Below are 23,483 nucleotides of genomic sequence, written 5' to 3' on the forward strand. Positions count from 1 at the left end.
GTACTCTGGTCATAAGCCAAAACCTGACAAAGGTCCAAGGTTGAAAGGGTTTCTTTGAGCCTGTCTTCCTGGTATAATTATTGTAGGTTCAGAGGAACCAGATCTGGAGTGTTGTAAAACTCAACACAATGAACTTGACAGACAGCCAGATTTCTGTTTTTAGCCAGTTTAGGGTTACTATAATCTCATTATTATGCTTGAAAGACGACAAGTAATAGAATCTCAGGTAGCTGTTCTGTCTTTACTCAGCCGCATCTTCTCTTTTATGCCGATTTCCCTTGATTACCTGAACTAGTGAGGCTCGGTTTTCAACCACTTATCTTCCAGAAATAATCATCTGATCAGCCTTACAAGGTTCTCACTGCACTCCACGGTTTTAATGGGTCAAGCGTTAAATTAACCCTTTAACCATATCCCAGGAGAATACAAAACTTATTAAAAAACAATTTACTATTCAGTCATTGTTAACTTTGCAAAGGAGGAGTTGTTTAGCCAGATTTGTTTGTTGTTCCCTCCACTTATGTCCTGTTTTACTGCATCTTTGCCCTTACTAATACACAAAATCTTTCTACAGCTTCTGCCTAAGGAAACGTTCTTCTTGTTTCTTACTTCTACAGAGGCATAAAATGATGCTACAGGAAAAGTGGTGTCTATCTTACATTTTATTTTAAGGCAACTTTTTACAAAGGTTAAATGATTTTTTCCATGTATGGAGAAACCGTATCTGTGAAAATGTGACTCGTGTGAGTTGATGTTGTACTACACGCAGAATTGTTATCTGTGAAAAAGTGACTCATGTCAGTTAATGTTGTATTACATGCAGAATTGTACGGCTCCTGAAACTCTTCTGGACCCATCTATGTGATAGAAAGGGTTTACAGCTCTCTGGCACAGGAGAGTATTTGCACCAGCCTCAGGTACAGCAGGGAAGAAACCAAGCAAGAGGTCACTTACTCATGTAGACCTGTGTTGGTGTGCAGAGCAGTCAGCTTTCTGCTGCTTCCAGCCTCCCCAGAAAATTCTGGAGTCCAGAATCTCCAAGGCTGGAGGCAGGAGTCCAAGCAATGCTCTCTGGCTTCATCCTTCCCCAGGACAGTGCTCAGCCAGCAGAAATATGCCTTCTGCCTTGACTCATCCCAAAGCTGGGGAAATCGATGGAGGTGTGAGATGAAGCGGCTCTGAAGAAGCAGCCTTGGTAAAGCTGCTCCTAGGAACAAGTCGGCAGCACCAGAGAACTGCACCATCAGGAGAGGCTTAGACAAGAGACAGACAGCACCAATGGCTGTACTAGACCTCAGTTATCCTTGTGAAGCCAATCCTCCCTGCACACAAGAACTGCCTTATCACAGCAGTCCGTCCACTCTGCAAAGGGGAAAATTCTCCCTTTCAGCAATACTCCACAGCAAACAGAGACCAGAGCAGAAATATTTTGTGTAAACCAAGGCCACAAAAAGCTTCAATATACTAGCTGTTATGAATGAAGGGTGTGATCCATCCCAGCTCTACTTCTTACAACAACAGCATTTTAGAGATGCCCAGGGTGTAGATCCAGCCTTGCTATCTTCAGCCAATTCTTGCTCACACAAAATTCTCACAGCCGCTCACAGAGTTATTGCCAGGAAATGACTTGAATGAAAGATGGGGGTTTTTACAGAGAAATCTCATACAACACTCTCATCACCTTTAGTTTGTACAATCCCATATCTGATCTTTGATGACAACTGGAATTGCTTATGGGGCTTACTAGCTCTGGTTAGTAGTCATCAAAGGAATGTTAGGACTATAAAAATCTACTGTGTGTCTTTGTCATTACTGTGTATGTTAGTCATTATGTGTCCACAGAAAAATAACATGGTGATATCGGTCTGTTCATAATATATTGTTCCTTTACAAAGAAGGAATTGAAAGAAAGAATAAACAGTGCCTAAATGTCAGATTGTGTAATGATTTGGGGTATAAGGGTTTTTAAGAGGAATCTAGGATGAACCCCCAGGCCCTTACACAGAAGAGGGAAGAGCCAGTGCCAAGGTCATTGAGCACAGCCAGCCTGCTGGGCAGGGCACTGCTGATAGTTAGCCAAGCAAAACACTAAAAAAAGGAACGCATCTTGGGGCTCATGCCTCTGCAAACCTTTGGCATTCTACTGAGGTCTGCAGTGAAGGTGCCTTGTTGTCTCCAGAGTCCTCCCATGGTGAGGAATGTTTCATAGAAAAGTATTATTCTATTCTGTTAAAGGTCATCACTACTTCTCCTTGAAATATAGCCATTAGAGAAGACAGGACCGTGACATTTCCATATCATTCCTCGTGAGCAGGATCTTCCTGTGGGCCTTCAAGTGTCGGGGCTCAGTTACTCCCTCCAGCTTGCCAGTGTATAAGCTCTGGTCTCCTTCCTACCAGTTCTCTAATCACCAGCCTGCAAACAGGTGTCCTTTAAGCAGAAAAAGTTATCTGGAGACATTTTTCCCCAGTAATTACTAGAAGAATGTGTATACCTGGAGCTTTACATGTGAGTGGTGTTGGCGCTTTATATTTTTTGCCAGTTTCTGTGAAAATTCTGCTGACAAATACCTGAGACAAACCAATATTGTACATATATTGAAGATGCAATTTCACTGAAGAAAAACAATCAAGAAAACAGAAAATTAGACATTAAAAAAGACATGAATACAAATTTCCACAAATGAAGCTAAAAAGAAAAAGCAAGATTCAGTTTCTAAACATATGCACACAGTATCACTTCAAGGTATTACTCCTATTCTTTGGTCAATCATTTTAGATGCCAGTGTCAGACGTTGTCAGACATGTTAGAAAGAATCTCAGATACCTGTACCCCTCTGTAGTGGCAGATGAAGGCAACTAAAGAGATACCCTACATGCCTAAGGTAGCTCTAAAGTTTTCCACTTAGGCAACTGAATCCCATGTCTTGACTTTTTCACCTTTGATCCCATAGCCTTGATTGTGTATGTATTAAATTAATACCTTTAAAAAAAATTTCCATCCATTTCTGTTTGAGGAAAAAAAGAATTTTGTTGTTTACTCTTCATCAGTAGTACTGCTACAGATGCTCCCGCAAAAAAATGAGCATATTCCTGTAAGATCAACAGGGAGCAGATATTTGTATGGAGTCCACGTCAGTATGTGAGAAAAGAGAAAAAGAGTAATGTGAAATTTAAACTAGTTCTGAAGGCAAATGAAATCCATCTAGAATTAAAAGGAAAAACAGATAATTTCCATTTATACTCTTGGATAGATGAATGATTATTAAAGAGAAAGGGCAGATTCAGGACAAAGTAAAAGAAAATAGGAAAATACTGTAGTTTACAGGTCTTTATCAAAACATGTTTCTGAACAGCCACACTTCGCTGTAACAGGGTGATAGACAAAAATCATATCCAACTTCTCATCAAGGACCCAATGCCTTTTCCAAGCTTTCTGGAAGATTTTTGGGAGCATCTTATCCTGTGTGTGGCCTGTCCTGTGTTCGTCTGATCCGACCTGAACATCTACAGCTCTTTAACCAAGGGTCCCTTCATAGACAGTGAAGAAAAATAGACACATCTAGGCAGCAATTTCTCTAAATCATTTTAAAGAGATATTTTGAAGATGTACTTTGAATATGATTTATGCCCATGAAGAATGTAGTTAAGGCAGAAAGTCACAAAATATTTGTAGGGCCTTGGTCATGTTTGTCAAACTACGTAATTAGTAATGTGAACTCTATTCAAGCAGCCTTTTCAAAGGTGGTCTGTTTTTCAGTAACAATTCTAAGTAGAGTAAATGCTCTGCTGGGAGACCAATGAGCCCATCCAGTTCTCCTAAAGGCATAAAACGCCTGACACTTCTCAAGTATAAGATTCTTCTCTAAAGATTACCGCAATATAGCTCTGAGCCAGTTTTGGATTAAAGGCCGACATCTTATTTGCTTTAGCTTAAACAAAATTCCCTGTAATTTAAGGGAAATGGCTTATTGTTAAAGGATAAAAAATGGGAGTAAACTGTACCCAAAAAACACTCCTGAAGAAGGCATGATTTTCTAGTGTATGAAGTAGATATATTATAATACCTAATGTGAAACCCGTGTGAAATCCGTGCAAAATCTTAATAGTTTTAAAGGGTAGCCAAAAGAAAAATATATTGCAGCAGACAATGTGCAACTCGGGCATATTTCTGTTTTCTAAAACTAATTTTCTGCTTTATGCACACACAGAACTTTATCAAACTGAAAACACCTTCTATAAATCGACAGAGGTTTTTAGGTTTTTAAAAGGGGTATAAGCACTATCTGCGTAGCTATATTGTAATTCACCTTGAAAAACAACAAGGGGTTAAAAGAAATTTTTACTAAATTTATTTAATTTTTTCCCACGGTTAAAACAAAGTTTTAAGGTTGAATAACCTGACAAATAAGCAAAACATAACCAGGTAAATTCTTTTTTATGAGTGAGGTTGATGGCAAATTCAACTTGAATTGCAGGGCTCCCACAAAGATAAAGTCTGCAAAAAATTTGTGTGCAAGGTCTTTGAGTCGGAAGTCAGATTTTCACCTATTTGTGTAGTATTTGTATGCTGAAGATCGAGATGTGATACAAATAGTTCAAAACAAGGAGTGAAACCTTGGCCCCACTGAAGTTATAGAATTATTTCCAACTTGTAATTTCTCCTATCAAATTTAAACTACTTGCCTAAGCTGTTTCTATAACCAATGGACCTAGAAGGGCAATTGAGCCTGTGCTCAGATCAGTGTTTAAAATAGATGGCCCTGTTTCTCTCCATTTGCTATAGCAGGAGCATAGATATCTGGCTTAGACCGGGCGTCTAGATTGCTGAGACCATAATCTAGACTGAAGACAGACAAGAGGAAGCCTACTGCCCACAAGGGTACCATGTGCTACTAAGGTAATGTGAGTAGAGAACAATTTCAAAAACCTGCAATGGAAGTCAGTCTTTCTTTGGATGATGCTGGATTTTTTATGTATTTGACAGCTTCTTATAAACTTTAATAAATCAAAGAAAACTCTACCCAACCTTCCTATGTTCTCCCAGACACAAATACCCAATGACTGTGCTCACGAAGGAGTGGCAGTGGAGGAAACAGATGGAGTTTTGCCTAGAATTAAAATCTGCTTATCCTTAGTAAAGCCCTACTGGGCAATGGGCTCAGGAGATGAATCATTGTTGTGGAACACAGGGATATCTGCTCCACTCTTGCTTCTCCTGCTGACCTCCTGTGTGGCCTTGGGCAAACTGTTCTGCCATCTGTTTCTTCACCCTGCTTTTGTCTGTGCAGGGGATGGCTGCAGGGCATTTTGCAGTCGCGATGCAAGCAAGCTCTCTCCACGCCCTGACCTGAAATGGCATGATAAGGGTGATGTGGTGCCAAGCCTGAGGTAACATACCCAGAGCCTTAGAAAGGCTCTTCAGCTCCATCTTCGTGCTTTGTCAGCCATAGCGACACCACTTCTGCTCAGCTCGTGGCATCAGCAGAGCACAAGTCCAGGTAGATATAACCATAGACCGTGAGTGCCTTCTTGCAGGAGTCTTCTGTCTTTTCTTCTGTGAACATAGAGCAGGGAGAACAAAGGGATCTGCAAACTCTGCCCTAGAGATTGATAGCACTGACTGCACATATGAGTCGTTGGTCTGGCTAGCCACCTGGTTCATGCACCCATGGAGTAAGAGCAGATGTTCAGTTAGGATGGTGGCATTTCTAATTAATCCTTCACTTCCTACAAAGAGCAGAAACAGGCTTTAATTAACGACGGAGACCAATTTAAATTAATAATATAAATGGAAAATTGTGAGTGTGTATATCTGCGTATGTATCTGTGCATATGAAGGGGTAATTACCAAGGAACAATGGCTTTAAACTCAAAGAGGGTAGATTTAGACTAGACATAGGAAAGAAATTGTTTACTATGAGAGTGGTGAGGCACTGGCACAGGTTGCCCAGAGAAACTGTGGATGCCCCCATCCCTGAAAGTGTTCAAGGCCAGGCTGGATGGGGCTTTGAGCAACCTGGTCTGGTGGAAGGTGTCCCTGCCCATAGCAGGGAGGTTGGAACTAGATGATCTTTAAGGTCCCTTCCAACCCAAATCAATCTATGACTCTAAGATTACATAATATATTTAACCTTATTTCCTGAAGTGAGGAAACAAGAAACATACTTGTTCGTCTCTTTCCTTCCCCTCTCCTGCTTTCACTTGGAAATTTTGGTTCCGTCAGGAAATATAACCATCTTGTCATTAGTGAGTTCACTTACTTCCTACCCAGGAGGAGAAAATCACAGAGGTACTGGAATTTGAAGCACTGCTATGAACTTATACTTAATACACAGGAATCTTGCATTTCTAGGCTATTTATTCAGAAATGTTCTTGGAAATAAGGAACCAGTTTATCTTAAAATCCATTAACCATAGCAGCAGAGCAAAACATTTTACAACAAAAACCACTGTGCGTATTTGCACTGAAGGGCCTCACCCAATGCATTACTCTCACACCGTGCCCCAGGCTCTCAGTCTTCTAACAAAGTTTCAAATGTTCAGAAGAGGGTCAAGTCAATGCTCCAGGGGAGAATTCATGGACATTACTTAAACTGGACATTAAAAAGTAGTAGCTGTTAAAAAAAATATCTCCGAAACTTCCTTTTGGGTAGATGTTCTATATCTCTTTCCAGCAGAGCATGATCCATTACCTTGTAACAGCAAGCAGAAGCCCACAGGTGCAAGCTTTCAGCAATGGGTTTCTCTTTCATGCACGGGGAGATTTTGTGTAGGAAAGCTGGTCCATCTCTCTAAGGAGAGAAAAGCTCATAGTTCTCCTTACCAGCCTGCCTTGAGCTCCTGTTTCTGGGGATTCATGCAGATAGGGTATGGCTGATATAAAAGCCAAACTGGATTTCTTCTCTTGTGTATGATATGCCACAGTATGGTTGTTGGTCTGTCAGACTTAGAAATTAACCAGGAGTTTGTAGAGAAAAGGACAAGAATCTCTTCAGTCTGAAACACAGAGTGAGGGTTTGGAAGTACATCCTTTGGGTCTGCAACAAGACCTGTTCTGTTCCTGCCCAATCTCTCTATTATGAGTACTCAGCCTTCCCAAAATCATGCTTATCTAATAACTGGGCTTGAACTTTGGGCCTGTAAAAGTAACTACAAGCCACAGCTTGATCTAAGACTCCATGCTGACCGGAGTAACAAGTGTATGTTACTGATGTTTCTGTCATCTGTCTAAATGCCAAAATCTAAGCTTGCTTGTTCTTTTCCTTGAAAATGTCTGCAGAGGAAGTATTGAAAGTGAAGGACCCGGGTAACAATGAAACACTTTTTTCTCAATATCCCTTCTGTTGCGTTTGTCCAAGATAATCCAGAAAAATGTGTGGAGTTTGGCTTCTCTTCCTTTCAAAGCCTCAGCCCTCTCCTTCTCCCCCCACGACTGACAAGCAGTCTCTATACCTCAGCTGTGGGATCCAGGAGTACATGCTGGGTGCATGTTCAGTATAGGCAGCCAGAAGAGCCTGCTATGAGGTCCTCCCTTTGGGGAGTGAAAGGTCTACAGCACAGCATGGTGGTGGGTACCAGAGGGTACGTATTTGAATTTAGCACAGACACAGATATGCTGAAGCTTTGAGCTCTGACCTTGACAGTGCGAGGCTGTCTCCAGGGACTCCTGGCTTTGGGCCTGCCACCAAGCAGCCTACCATCTTCCCAAGATGCAGACAGCAGAGACTGCCCGAGCTTCATATATTCTCAGTATATGTGCTTCCCAGGAGGCTTCTCTGCAGAGCACTAAACCAGTGCCTCCACCAGCGCCCAGATCATAGATGCATGAACGGAAGGCAAGCAAGAAACAGCAGGGTATCAGATCTGATTTCTTCTGTCACTCATGCCTTCTGCATTTCATCCCATGGACCCAGACAACCAGATTAGTCAGGCAAAGCAGCTGAGTAAGCATCATGGATGAAGGAGCAATAGCATGAGGGAAGTAAGGGAGACAAACTGTAGCTCTGTCTGCCATGAGGTCTGGAGAGGTGGGAAAACACAGCCAAGCAATCTGTAATGCAGCTACTCAACCACAAACAGCAATGAAGGCTCAGCAGCATGAACCCAGTGATGTTGTGACTTCACCACCACCACAAGCTACAATGTTAAAACAAAGAACATCAATGTAAGAAGCCTGGTCATCATCCTGTGATTCCTCTGGTATGCGTGCCACAAGGAGAAAGAGGCCTTTGCAGAAGCTATGGATGGTGGTAGGGAAATATCTTGCCTACACCCTGTACCACTTCTAGAGAGAGAGATTTGTCCCAGGCCTGACTCAGTGTGCTGATAGTTAGTAAGCAAGGCTACAAGAAGTCCCACAGTGTTTTGGAGCAGGTCCTTTTTTCTACCCAAGGGGCTGCAAAGGTTTTGCAACAGAAAAAAGCCCCAGTGAACAGGTAAGTCCTCAGATCACTATAGTCTTCTGATCAGCTGTCGTCTGCCCCTGAAATGGGTCCTGCATCTCTGCTCACGTCCAGCTGACTGGGTGGTGCTTCATGTCTCCATGTCGCCGATGGAGTGCTCTGTGGGACTTCATATGGGGACTGTGGTGAGACCTGAGGCTATCAAAAAGTTGAGGTGATCAATCATTTGGCTAGTCAACTTTCCGACCATAGGCAAGATTCATCTCCTTTTGCAGTTGGTCTTGCAAGTTCTAGTTGTTAGGAAATGAAGGACATCAGGAAAGTCTGCTGAGCCAAATGGTTTTGTCATTGTCCCCCCCACCCTCCACTTTAACTTAGGTTGCTCTGGTGACTGAAATAGTTGCCCTTGTTTGAAGAGACCAGCACTACACAAAATCTACAATCTTCTAAGAGTTAAAGTTATGAGCTGTAACTGTACAACATAAAGTCATGTATGTCACTTTTGTAGGGGTGTTCACACGTTCCCTATCAAGAAAAGAAAGGCTTTGCAAAGTTTACTCCCCACCCCCACCACTTCCTCTGAAAACTTTGTTCTGGTAAAAATTTGGATTATCATCCATACAGGTTTACTCTGGCAAAATCTGGTTTTCAGCAACCACATTTCATACAAAGAGAGATGAATATTACTGAGCGCTCCATTAGGGATCTGGGATTTTACAGCCTTCAGAGCAACATTTCCACGCAGCGTAAATTTGTTTGGAAAATAAGTCCATCTTTTGTTTGAAGTAGTTAATTACCTTGCTAGAGGAACCAAATGAAATAAAAGATTTATGGATCCTTCTTTCTCATAGTGAAGGAGAAAGTGATCTGTTTGCAGGAGTTATATTTTCAGGCACTTTGCTGAGACACCCCAACCCCCTCGGTTGCTGACTGTAAAATAAGAAAACTATTACCCAGCTGGGGTAACAATAGGCTCCCACAGTGCTTTTCTGCTCAGCCCGCAGCTGCCAGTGAAAGTGGAAACTACAGCAGCAGGATAACATTCTTTTCTTACAGCCTGTTTCTATGGGCAAGGAGCCCTCCCACTGCTTCAATGTATTTTCTATGCAAAACTGTAGAAGAAGTGACATTTTAAAAGTTTTGACCTTTGTTTTTTTTTCCTTCTTCTTCTCTCCCGCTCTCCCTTTTTTTTTCATGAACCAGGGCATATATTTTTTAAACCTTCTGATAGGGTGTGTGTTAGGAAAAGCAATAGCCATTACTATAATAATAAAATGTTTCAAAATTTGAAAATTCTATATTGAGTATAATGTAATGGTAACCTTTGTGCAGAAAAAGATAGTGATGAGACATACTCTTCTAGTTATTGTCACAGGCAAACAGATGCTTATGGTAGATCTCACACACCTTCACAAAATAGTGTCTTTGAATGCCACATTTTCATTTGTCAATTTCATATTTTAAGGCTAAAATTTTAAAAGATTTTGCAGGCAAAGATTTTTTTTCCCGATCACTCTGCAAGAAAAAATGATATATTAGCCAGTTTTATTAAAATGGACTTTTTCAAAAAAAGTGTTTACAAAAGAAAAATCAGTGGACAGAATAATGTTAGTGAACAATAGTAAATCAGCTACATATACATGTATCCAAATTGTATGGATCTAATTTGGAAGGAAATTGGCAAAGTTCCCAATTAGATTACAAATACAACAAAAAAAAAAATTACCCTGCTGGTTAACACATAAAATGACACACTAAATCTCAGGAAATGATAAAGGATGTTAGAAATGTAAAACATTTTTCCCAAACACAAGCAAAATAAATGAAAACTGTTCAAGCGAGGCGGGGAGGGGGAAGGGATGCCCATGAGTCATTGAAGTGAATGCAGAACAGATTCCAAAAACAAGCCTGGCAGGTTAATCCATGTGAAAGTCTTCCATTCACTACTGATTCCCTCTGCTAGCTACCACCGCTGGCTATCACTAGCTCACCCTTATGTTCACCAAGGGCACTGGCCCTGCTGTGGGTCCATCTACGGATTGGTCTCTCTGGGTCTGACCCCAGATTCTTTTCATACCCAACCCTCTCCCCTTCACACATTGAAACTGATGGAAATTTGACTGACTCAAATGATGAGAAACAGGTCAATAGGGCAGCCCTGTTCTGAAATAATCAGGTTTAAAAGCTGTTCTAAAATTCAGTAAGATTTAGAGGAGAAAGTAGAAAAATCCCATGTTTTAAATTGGTGGACCCACTGGTGGATTGATAAAGAGCTAGAAAGACTTCTTGTAAAGTGAGTCCTCCATCAGAACAAGATAAAATCACCTCTCACTCTACAACACACATACTGTAACCAAATCCATCATTAGCAAACTACATCATTCATCATTAGGCAACAATCTTCTAGAAATTACAATGGGTCCATTAAAAGATTGTGAAACCTAACAAAAAAATGGGAAAAAACCCCACAAAAAAACTGTCCCGGGAGGGCCTGTGTCAAGAGGAAAATTCTTTCAAGTCTCCTCAGTCTGTGCCTGAGATATTATACACTCTGAGGACACCCCTTGGATTTCACAAACTGTACATGACACCACCAGGTAAACAGGGCAAAGGAAGTCCTATTTTCTACCCAAACCGTCTGTTTTTTTTGTTTCCCTGGGCAGAATATCTCCTGTTGATTTTCAAACCCAAAGTCGCTCTTTCCGGTCTGTGAATCAACAGCTTAAAAAAAAAAATCTTCAGAAGCGTTTTCATGACAAACCTGCCAGCAGGAAGCCAAGGACCAGCAACGGCTCTGGGGAAGCCACCAGGCTACCTGCACCTTTCCTGACGGCTCCTCCTGGGCTGGGGCTCAGGGCTCTGGAGGAGCTGCCAGCAGGCTCTGCACCCACTGAAGGTCTTCTTGGCTTTGGTGGGTGTACAATGAAGTCAAACCAAGTTATCTTTTTGAAAGTGCATCTCTCATCATCTGCTGTATTAATAGCTATTTGCATGCTATTTCCTGGTTTCTTTGCTGCGATATGTGGGTGCAGGCAGAAGAATTCTAAAGGATTTTTAGGCTGATAGTACTTCCATTATTCAGGACAATGTGCTATCCAAGGCAGGCAGCTATTTGGGATAAATAGCATATCCCCATTTGTCCAAAATAGCCAAATGTCTGGCATGAGTCATGCCAAACAGGCAGCTGCTCGGCAGGAGTGTAGTACTGGCATACTAAAAAGCAGAAGACATCGGAGGGGCCAGAGAGAGCTAAAGGTGGCACCAGGGTGTAGTGACAGTGGGTTTGTGGGGTCAGTAATACACAGTTATATCACGCTCACTAAAACTGTCAAACGATGCTACCATAAATGTCAGTATTTGTCTGCAGTTTGCACACAACATTTTCCAAGACACCACTTATCTCCTTAGTACTTAGACAAGAAACGAGTTTTTTAGAGGCCGCTGCGTGGGAGGTGCTGGTAGGTATTACCTCTGGAGCACACATTATGCAAGCACGATTTCACTGCCAGAGAAGCCCTGGGCATGGGCAGTCAAGTCTTGAACAATAATTCCTGTAGTAAGGATTTACTTTAGTAAGTAATTATGCTGCTGTGTGTATTTCCTCAGCTGTCTGAGATGGCTTCCTGAGAAGTAATGGCTTTCACAAGGAGGAAGACGAAGGTCGCAGGGAGGTACATGAATACATTTCCAGGTGAGTAAAAGTATCCACATCCTTAATGGGTTGCCAGGTCAAGCCATGTATATGCAGACTTGTGAGCACCGTACGTATCCATGCTGCGTGCAGGCACTCTCCTGTCCTTTCCAGGCTATAAAGTGTCTTCCTCCCTCAGCATAGCATAAGTGCTAACAATTTAAACGTAGATACTCCTGGGAAATCGGTAATGAATTTTATTTTACACAGAGAGAAATCAAAGCTGTAAAATTTGTGCCATACCCAACATCACAAAGGAAGCATAGTGCAAAGTCTTGAATGAAACCAGCTACTGAGAAATGGTCTTCTACTACAAGAATATCCTTTGTCTCCGCCACTGCAATACAAGCTCAGCAGGTGTCGTTTCAAATTCAGTATCTTGGCCATCTACTTTTCTTTCAAAATAAATGAAAACAGTCCCTGGCATGTAGTAAACTGCTTGCCAAACTTAGGAATTCTTTAGCTTACATTATCTTTAGCACATTTAAGAGCCAAAAAAATAACAAATGAAACTGGGTAAATGTGTAGTTAGTCATGCTTGTAAAAATGTCAACGCTGTCAAAAATATTTGTGTGAAAATCATAAACAAAATCTGCTGCCATGAGAAGTTCTTTGGTTCTTAATTATGGGACAAAATGACTTCTTTTTCATGAAGACTTAAAAAAAAGAGAGCTAACGCTGTGATGGAAATATTGGCACAAACTTGACTCAGCTGCTTCCCTGTTGTAATAAAGTTGCTCCCAGAAAGAAGAGGATTATAATCTTCAGAGAATACCTTAAAAATCCAGCCAGTATGCCAGGCTACCTTAGCAGATTTCTAATAGGATGTGCAATCCTGCACCTCTAAGTATGTTTGGAAGGGTTCAGGTACTTAAAGGCAAGAGGGGTTAGTTAGTAGGCCTTTAATTGGGTTTTTTTTGAAGAAGATTTCTTGAACCGCGCCTCTCAGACCTGCACCCTTGCTTACAGAGGCTGGATAAGCATATTTTATAACCTAAAAAAATAAACAAAAGCAGTAGGTCACGAGACCAAATCATGCAGGTCAGTGGAGAGGAATACCTACAACTATCTTGAGGTTTGTGTTCGCTGACCTGTGGGAACAGCTGGTGGTCCCACTCCATTTCTGAAGGACAGATGTCCTCGCTTGCACGCTACCACAGGTGGCAATGCTGTGGTCAGTACACCCCATGGGCACCTCTCAGGAATGAATCCCTGCAGAGGGGGTTCACTGGGGCCAGGTACTCTGGCAGGGCCTGTGGAGAAGTTGTCCTCTCTTCCTTGCAACTTTATAAACGCAGACTCACACTCTTACAATTTATGGTTAATGGGGAAACTTTCACCAGTAGTGAAGCTGCAGGGAGTGGAAGTGAACATTCAATGGCATGGCCATTCAGGGTCTTAATTTCCAAACCACACGGTGAGCACTAGCATCGCCATCTTCTCAGAACAGATTCATACATATTTGCGCATAGTTGTAAAGTATAAGACAGACAGAGAGCCAAGGTATTTATTTCTCTTGCACTGAACTGCAAAGATAGCTTGATAAAATCAGTGTGCAGCTGCACTGATATAGTTCTACTTAGCAGTGTTCAAGTTTCTCAAGATTCTGGAGAAAAGGCACTGAAAGGTCTGTCACAAAGTGGCACAAAAGAAGTCACTAGCAAGAAGCAGATTCCAAAAAGGGCCACAGAACTGACGCAATATTTCCTGCTGAGGTCTGCATTTCCAAGCCCTCTTGCAGAAACTGCTTCCCATCCCTTAATATCCACAGGAGTTCAGTACTGCTGTGATATATTGCAAACCTGAAAGATATCTTGAAGCAGAACAAAGATTCGTAAAATTCATCTTTTATTACTCCATTTCACGTCTCTTTCCTGTTATCTTCCCTCCTCATAGAGTTTCAGATTACTGCTTGAAAAAGTAAGGGAAAAGAATCTTATATTAATACTCACTAGATTTATTCCTGGGGGTTCACTTTATATTATTTTCTAATTGACATTATCTGCATGGAATCGAGATACAATCAAACTCAAGAAACAAGTAACACCTTTCTTATCACAAAAGGGATAAAACCTGAAGGAGAAAAATGTGACATTAAATGAACAAAGGACATGTTATGTTGGCTCATTTCAATCATGTCTACCATCATTCCTCTGAACAGCTCTACTGAGAGAGTCCTGGTACCCCTTTCTTGCTATCACCCTGAAAACAAGCTTTTGCTGGGAGAATGAAAGATGAGGCTCTCTTATGCGCTGTTTTTAACGCTTACTCTTTGTCAGATAGAGGAACTGCTGAAATATTTCTTGCTTCCTGAAAAAAAGGGCTAGAACAACAGTTGGACAACTTTGTGCCACCAGTTTCTGGTTTGTCTTGTGAAAAAATGACATTGTCTTAACAATAAACAAGAGCAGATTTGTTACAGTGTTCAGGAAGCATGAGGACTAGGGGAAAGGCAGATCAGGAATAAATGGATTAAAGGCGGTATTCTAAGCAGGAGAAAAAATCACTGCCTGGAGATATTTCAATGTGAAGTAACACATGCAGCAGTTTGTGGCCTGCCTTGCACAAAGGGGAGAAGGAAATGAAAGGTGCCTTCTACCTCTGGTCAACCTTGCACAGCGAGAGGGAGGTGGAGGAGGAGGTCAGGACATTCGTCCCACCAGCAGCTCATCCCATCCTCTGTTCCCATCGTGAGTTGGCAGGAGGACCTGTTGCCATCAAGCCAGCACTGGACGTGCCACTTCTGGAAGAAGGCAGCAAGACTGTCACGCTCTGAAATGCCATCTGCTTTCTGCCCTTTTCCTAGGACAGTAACAAACCACATTGCCAATGGCTCACTCAAGGGACCCCCAAAAGGCATCAGAATTTTTTGCTTCTCTTGGGAAATGGGCTCCTCCAAGGCCATCTATTTCCAAGGTCCCTAGCACAAAGACAAGCAAAGCAGGTTCTTTTACACAAGCAGTGAGAAGTTTGGCTTATCCTTGTTGAGAGTATCATCAAAATTCAACCTAAGTGTGATAAACTGTCAAGGTTTGTTTTCTACAGTCAGGCTCTCAGCTCATTGTTGCTGAGAGACAGAAGAGAGAAGCGGATATGCTTAGCTCTCTGATGCATCACTTCAGTGTTTCTACAAAATCTTGCCTTCTTTTGTTAGTTTTTACTGGGGTCCTGAAAACCTCAGATCTTCCTTTTTTTACTGCCAGCATTTTAGGGTCCAGAAGTTGGGTCGTCTCTGCTGGGCCTGAGCACGGTACAGTATCACAAACATTACAACTAGTTCTTACTGATGCAAAGGATGAGCACAGAAGACATGTGAGCTAGGATGAAGTGGGTATGTTTCCTGGTAGGAAGGATCACAGCCAACCCTCTAGTCTGTCCAATATGCCGGTGAGCCCAGGAGTAAAGTTCTTGCCCTCACCTTGTCCCATTCTTCCATTTCTATCACACTTCCAGACAGGATATCAAAACAGGTGCCTAGAGATACACTCAGCCTCTTCCGCTGACCTGGGTCCTAATGAAGCAGTTCTTTTGGGTCCTACTAAAGCAGTTCTTCCAGTGTAGTAGTGTGCTGCTACTGGTAAATGCAGCTGTGTCACTTTCCTGATCCTACCAGCAGCTGTGAGATGTTGGAGGAATCTATGAGATAACAGTACATAATTTCCCACTTGGCTGTATAACTGTCGAAGTAGATATCGAGATGCCTGTCTCTAAGGCTAAGGTTGAATAAACTCTAAGCAGAGAAATTAAAATTTAAAATTAGAATGCTACCATTTTGTGACAGTGTTATAATCTATCTAGTAATTCCTGAATCTCTTGTTTGCAGCATCTTTCCTCTGTTCACTAGTTAGTATGTTACCATTAGTTTATGTAAAGCACCATAACACTAGACACCTACAAAATGTAGACATCTGCATCAAAGTTGTCTTTGGCTTTTCTCAATTCAAGTCATGTGACCTATCATAGCTGTCTAACTCAGGATGAGCCAAATTACTGCTGGGAAGTCTTACATCTTTGCATTGACTCTAACAGGGCAGAAGAAAAGGTGGAGTAGTTCAGATGTCCACACTTTAGATGTCTAAATTTCAGTCATTCACATCTAAATTCGAGTTACTTAATCCCACTGCAAAAGTCTCCATGCAGTTTAAGAGAACCCATTAAAAATGTATCTTCACACATAGGGCAAACACCAAAGGTAAGGTGGTGAGTGAGAGGTGTGCAAATTTTTCACAAATAAATTGAAGCTCACTTCTGTAACATTTCAGGATGAAAATCAGCCTCAGAACAAGATGCAGAGATTGCTTGTTTGGCATAGCTTTCCCACAGTAAATAATAGATACAAAATTAGCTAGTGAGGGAGGAAGGGAGAAAAACATAGATCATTTGCTTTCACTTGCAAAGCTTTTAAAGCATTCAGAACAACATAAATCCTGAGACAGACAGAGACTGTCCTCTACAGATGGGCACTGGGCATCTGCAACAAAACACAGTCATGACCCTACATATAAGTTTCTGTGAAGGGCCATTAGATGGGAGACAGCTCATTGTGTGCACATGTGTTTGGATGAGAAAAATGAGTCACTCCCAACTCTGGATCAAGCAGGTGATGTAAAGGATTGGCAGGGAGAATGATGCAGACAAAGGCTCTGCTTTCTGAAAAGCACTGAGTCACATCGTAGGAAAATGCATAAAAAAAGAATGCAAAACTGGATGCAGCGATATCAGCTGAGAGCTGGGAGTAAAAGGATGAACACACCTACTCTGCTCCTGAGGATGCATACCCATATAAACCAAGTGGCCTATCATATGTTTTGCAGTGGTTTCTGTAAGGCCTTAGAATCGAAAATTTCACTTCTGTCCAACTGCAGTTTCGTTAGCAGCAATCTTTTTTGTAATCTCACATGTCACACCTCAGCACAAGGTAGAACTTCTCTGGAATTACGATATTTTCACTGCAGGTACCCAGTCACAGGACCAGTAAGAAGCGTTCTGCTAAAAAGGAGAATCAGGTTCACCATCTTTCCAAAGATTTGCTGTCCTTCTTAGCTAATTTGGCCCTAGTGAACGGGTAAAACCAGGAGATATGCCATTGTATTTGCAATATATGAGATGGACTGAACAATGTTATGAACCTTCCGGGACCAAAAGGTTATTAATACGGTGAACTCTTAATTTCTCTGCTGTGTTTTACCTAGGTTCTACAGCAGCAGGCAGGCAAGCAGAGTTTTTTAGCTGTAGGCTATGGGCCAGCTTTACTGGATCTGGGCTGCCTTTGTGTTGAGCTGCCCAGGTATCTTGCTCTCCTTCTCGATACTTTTATTATCTTGACATCCCAGGTCCCCTCTACTTACCATGGGTAGTGGAGATTGGGACTGTTCAGTTCACCAACTTAAATGAATTCATCTCACACTGTGACACCTTTTTGCTAATTTTACAAACCACTGGCCATTCACAAGAAGGAAAAAAAAAAAAGCTAGAGATATCTAAGGTAAAGCAGAAGGATAGCCACCAGCTCTATCATCACCTTTTTGGATGGGGCAAGGCAGTTAGCTCCAGGTAGCCCTGCAGGGACCAGGTTCTGATATGCATAACAGATCCAGAAAACTGATTTCAGAGCTTGGGACCCCTCAAATGAGGCAGCAGGAGTCTACCCTTTAGGGCACAGCCAGGGTAATTCTGTGGGGCAGCTCCCCTGTTGCTTTACAAGCCTCTTTCCCTATACACATGTAACAGTTGCTACAGCAGATACTCTGAGAGGTAGAAGTCACCAGGAAGACGAACACAAGTCGAGTTGAAGATTAAGCAAGAAGTGATGGTCAAGCAGCGTAAACTGACTTAGTTATATTCAAAGATTTTGGACATCCAAGTCCTGTTTCTGGAAATCTCTACCCGGTTTTTGTCAATGCTTCAAGAGGCCCTCAGGAGACCTCATTGGTTTGTATCTGCCCTGGACCTGTTTCTGTGAAAATATTTTTTGTGTATTCTGGGAAACAGGTGTGAGTAAGAGATAGATTCAGGCAGATTTGAGGATTGCCATTCTCTTGGAGCTTTTCTGGAAGTTCAAAGAGGTACTTGTCACTCAATCCCAGCTTAATGGAAGAAACATGGGCCAGTTTTGGGACACCACAGGTTTTTGCTGGGCTCTCACAGCTGGGCTTTGAAACCTTCTAGAGGGACCAGGCTAAAGCCCAAGACCAGAGTGACACACGAGACTATTAACACATTAGACCTCCCCACCCCCCAGTGAACTTTTGTCGGCCTCTCCTGTTCCTGAAAGAAAAGGGGAAAAACATCCTTTTTGTAGTGGCTGCTTATTATATAAGGCAAATCAAGAGTGAAGGGAGGGAGCAAAGAGATGGCACAGAGCCCGATAAGTGCACCCTTAAATCTATAATTAAAACCAAAGGCAAGTTCCCAATATAGCCAATTCAGTTATATAAGATCTTACAAAAGCTTCACACTGTTTGCCGGGTTTTGCTTTATTACTGTTCCCTCTCCTCGGAGTTCACTTCAGGTCAGTAGCGGATGAGGTATTGCAGTCAGAGTTTATGGCAGGGTAGAAATCTAACAGTGCCCTGTTTGTAAAGATATGCAAGTGTGCACCCAGAGGGAAAAGATAATCACTGGCTCTGCTTGAAAAAGTTAATGGTCGCTCTGGAGCTCAGTTTAGGCCACCTCCAGCTCTAGAAATGGGTTGCTAGTTACTAAGAAATTAGTTTAAATGGTGTCCTGAGAGTCTGTAAAAGGCTGCTCCTTGCTCACCAGTCAGAGAAATATTGCAAAACTAGATGTAAGACAAGAAATCAGGCTGGGTATGACCTCACCAGCCAGACACATTAATCCACGAGGATGCAGAAGTGTTCTTAGAAAGCCCATGACAAGTCTATACCCCATTTCTTCATGCCTGCTAAAAGCAGCCTGCAGGAAAAAACAAGTTCATTCGGCATTTTTGTAAGTGTAGGCAGCTCACTGTTCTGTGCAACTGTACTGGGAGTAGCTATCTTCAAGTGGGAGTTGGAACATGTATTAGAACCACCACATCAAATAGTATGCTAGCTAGGTTTCAGAAATATAAATAAAAAGCAGTTATCTTTAGTGATAAAACCCTTCACTGCTGTATCCTCCTCTTGCATTCTTTACAGCAGGTGTAGGCAGTAGCATTCCTAGAAGCAATGTTTTCCTAGGGCCATGCTGAAAATAAGCTCTTCCTCCACACAAAAATCCCCAAACAACCCAAAACAGCAAGAATACCATGTTTAAACACAGTAGAAGCACTCAGCAGCAATTAGCACTGTGCAGACATCCATGTATTTCTGAGGTACCAGATCTCAAAGGTAAGGAGAATGTGGGTGCCAGTGGAAGAAGTGGAAATTGTCATCTCCGCTTTCTGGTTATGTGACAAAATGCTGGCATATGCAATACGTGCAACCTCCAATTTAATCAGTTAATGCAAAATGCTGAAGTCCCATATCCCAGGGTGGTAAATGACCTCAGGAAGGACTCATATGGAAGAAGATGATGATTGCTGACTGTAGCACCAACATTCACAGGTTGAAACACCTTCACTTTTTAAACCCAGATTATATTCGGATTAATTTTTCCCACAAACGTAGAAGTAGGGGAAAATAGAACATGTTCAGAAAAATTCCTAAAGTATTACTCTTTTTTCCTCGTGACAATCAGAAACATTACCCCTTTTTATCAATATGATAGATAACAGAAAAACAGGAGGAATTATTTGCAGGAATGTTTGTGAAATCTATGACCATCTTTTCTTTGCAATGTGAGATATCAATGAAAGGTACCTTTTAAAAATTAGGAGGTCACATTGATTTAAAGGATAAGTTAATTGCTTGAAATATGTTGTCTTTTTTGAGCTGTGACCGTTCCCAGCTTTGCAAATATCGTACATAAAAATACAGAGGAAATCACCATGGGCAAAACTTTGTTGCTGATACAGTATATATAAGATATTATATATAAGTGGATTATGTTTCAGTTCCTCCTGCATGCCTCCATCAGAGAATTTATTGTGATTATTATCTGTCAATGGCAGGCACTAAAATGGTTATGCAAAGAGTATTGTTTAAATTGCACTGATTTGGGCGCCAGTGCTCAGCTCTGCGACAAGCTGTGCAGGAGAACTGTGGGCAGGAGAGGCTCAGGGGTCCCACTTTTCCTGTGCACCACCAGCCCTCATGGCAATGTGGGTGCTGGCAGAGCTTGAGCCTCACACTGACAGTAACACAGGGCCGTTCAAAGGCAGACTGGTCTTCCCAGTGCAATGGCTCCACAGCCGCCATGCAAACTGGCAGACCTGGTGGTATGCAGGAGGAATGCCTGCTTACCCTTTCAAAAGCTCACACACAGTGCAGAGACACGCTGGCTCCCAAAGGGCATCTGAACACAACATAAATATGATGTTTTCACAAAGTTCTGCGAAGCCATGTCAATTGTACAGGGCACAAATGAGAAATGGGCTCATTAAGTTTCATTGGGATGTAGTATCAGCCCAGACTGCATCTGCCAACACCACTCAAACTGACAACCACCGACAAGTAACCACCTGCAAGAAGGCTGATACCTCTGTATTAAAAGGGAGGATCGACACTAAAAATTAAGGCTCACATTGTTAGTATTTTCACCATAAGACTGTGTCATGAGCTGTTGTTTTCTGAGAGAGGACAGTGGTCAGACAGGATTTTGCGATGCTATCACAGAATCACAGAGCAGTCGAGGTTGGAAGGGACCTCCAGGGGTCATCTTGTCCAACCACTTTGCTCAAGCAGGGACACCTAGAGCAGGACCATGTCCAGACAGCTTCTGTATATCTCGTCCTAAAAAAATAATTTTTGCTATCTCTTTATCTATAAATCCATGTAATCTTCCAGCTGTATATTCACTAGGACAACTAGCAGCTTTAAGCAGGCATTATTCACTTACCAGGTAACAGTCTCAGACAAAACACTTTTTTTACCTGGGGAAGTAAGAGAAAGACAGACACAACACAAGCTCTTAATACTAGACTGTAGCACTTCTTTCTCTCTTTGGAAGGGCACCACACATGGTCTAACAAGAACTTCTACAAGTAGTCTGAGTCTAAGTGAGAAGCACCACCAGCATTTCCATGTACACAAACTCTTCTCTTGTGTCTGTCTAGAACGTTTAAACCATTTCCATCTGTGTACTGCTGTCTTTCACATGTTCTTATAGATAGAAGCTCAATAAAAATGTACATCTGGCGAAATGTACACAGGCAAAAGATGTTCAACGTGTTCTGTGCAAATCTCCTGAATAAGAATCAATGTCTATGCCAGTCTTAGGTTGCTTTCTCATGTGACGTCCACTCTAACTGAGACCACTGGGAAAAAAAAAATCATCTGATGGCTCAAAGTGTCTGTTGGTTTTGTGGTGTTTTTTATCTATGTAAGTCATGGTAATCAAGCTTAAGCTCTAAAAGCCAATCAGGTTCTGGATAGAATTCTCTTGAATACAGGATTCCATTTCCTTGAACATATTTGATAATCATTACAGTCTATCAGCTTGGTAAAATAACCTCATTGTGTCAATGCTAGCACTAATCGACTCACTTCCCAGGGCTCAGATAATCTAACAAGTATTTTATTCTTGATACTTCTTTCAAAACTAATTTGTACTGTTTCATAGATTTTCAGCTTCAGGTGCCATGCTTTCTCCTCCCATTACTTGCTGAAGAACGAGTTTTGGTTCATATTGCTGTGATGACATCTCTTTCTCCTTTCATTACCTTTTTTTACGTTTTACGTCATGAAACAGCACAAATGACTTCAAGGGCCCATTCAGATAAGATACATAACTTGTATATGAGAGATCTTAGGTACTGTGTCGGAGGATAGATGTTATAAAACAGCCTGTAATTTCTCAGCACCGTAACAGCCGCTTTCTCATTAGAGTCATCTGTTAACATACCTTTTTTGTTTATCCTTTGTTTTGATTTCTTCAAGCCTTCCACTGTTTTTTCTTATTTTCATCTCTGAGGTTTTCACTTTAGACAGACCAACTGATAAAGGAAATATCAAGCGGAGTTTCACTTTCTATTCCTGCTATTCTCCTCCCTGAATGTTTTCAAGACACTTTTCAGCTATCTTTAAACCGCTCCCTGCCCCAAATGTACATGTTCACACTTGTGCTTTGTAACAGTGAAACTAGAGATCACTATGGCAAAGGCAATGTTCAAAGCTTTGCTCAGTTTCTTTGACGATCTTTTTCAGATGTGTAACTCGCAGAAAAGCTGTCCATGATTTACAGGACCGTTCCACCATTCGGAGCTGTTACATCTAGCAGAGAACCTGCCTCCCAGTGCAGTTTCTGAGCAGATTTTGCCATGCAGACTTCAAATTCTGCTCAGGTGATGACTTTTTGAAAAGTGCACTGAGATGAAGTGCCTGGATGCAACTACATTGGTCACCAAGATAAGCAGTAAGTAAACGGCTTCTCTTAAATAAGCCAATTAAAAATGTTTTTATCATAGACTCCTTTTTACTACCAGTGCTGTGCACCCGTTTAGAACTGATTTTTAATTTCTATACACTTGTGAAGATAGCTATGAACAAACACTTCAGCAACGCTCCTGCACATAACATGCTTTTGGAAACAAGCTCGAGGGAAGAACTACTCCTATTCTCCTGTCCCTCAGCTGTGACAGGAAAGAAAAAGAAAACTCAGTCCAATCTTTGAAGCAAACAAAACCCACAGAAAAAAATGCAAAACACCAAAAACCTGTGATGCCCTTCTTGTCTTCTTCTCAGGGAAACCACGGCAGATGAGATAGACCCAGGGAGGTAGGAAAGATTTTTCTCAGTGCTTCAGACTTTTTCACTCTTCCTGCTTGTGGAGATAAAACAGAAAATACAACGATGGGTCCTAGTCAGATCTGCACTTAGGCATGGAAACTGCTTCTTGCCAGTGACTGTACAAAGAACTAGGGTTTGTCAGTAACAGTCTGAATCACTGAAGATTTTAGATGCGGTAGTAGTCAGAAAGCCTAAATCAGGCACCCCAGGTAGTCAGCCAGAGTCTGAAAATGGGAAAAATAAGGGAGATAGAGCACCATAAATTCAGAGGGCAGATATTTTTCTATTCTAAGTCTTCAAATCTGCCTTAAATCTGTGCTAAGAAGGTTCTTCTGCTGTGGGTAATGAGGCACCTTCTGAAAGCACTTGTTAAATTACACAACATCTGAATGCAGGATGGGATTATAGCACCTCTCTGCTGTTTTAGCATTTCATTTGCAGGCAGCAAGTGCTCTTATCTACTTGCATGCTGTCAAAAATGTGTGTGTCTTTTGTGTCCCACAGAAGTTGTGTGATGGGAGGAGATTCCTCCCTAGAACCCATCCCTTACACTGCAGGT

General features: G+C 41.7%; 1 long non-coding RNA gene across 1 annotated transcript in view; it reads left to right on the forward strand.

Annotated features, from left to right (window-relative positions):
• Positions 1 to 22,544, forward strand: part of LOC142363282 (uncharacterized) — a 76,537-nt gene extending 53,993 nt beyond the window's left edge. The window contains exons 3-4 of the long non-coding RNA XR_012765648.1: positions 12,011 to 12,095; positions 22,343 to 22,544. This is a non-coding gene — a long non-coding RNA (uncharacterized LOC142363282). The remainder of the gene's footprint in view (positions 1 to 12,010; positions 12,096 to 22,342) is intronic.
• The last annotated feature ends 939 nt before the right edge of the window (positions 22,545 to 23,483 follow it).

Source organism: Opisthocomus hoazin, chromosome 1 (genome assembly GCF_030867145.1).
Source record: "Opisthocomus hoazin isolate bOpiHoa1 chromosome 1, bOpiHoa1.hap1, whole genome shotgun sequence".
Taxonomy (NCBI): Eukaryota; Metazoa; Chordata; class Aves; order Opisthocomiformes; family Opisthocomidae; genus Opisthocomus; species Opisthocomus hoazin.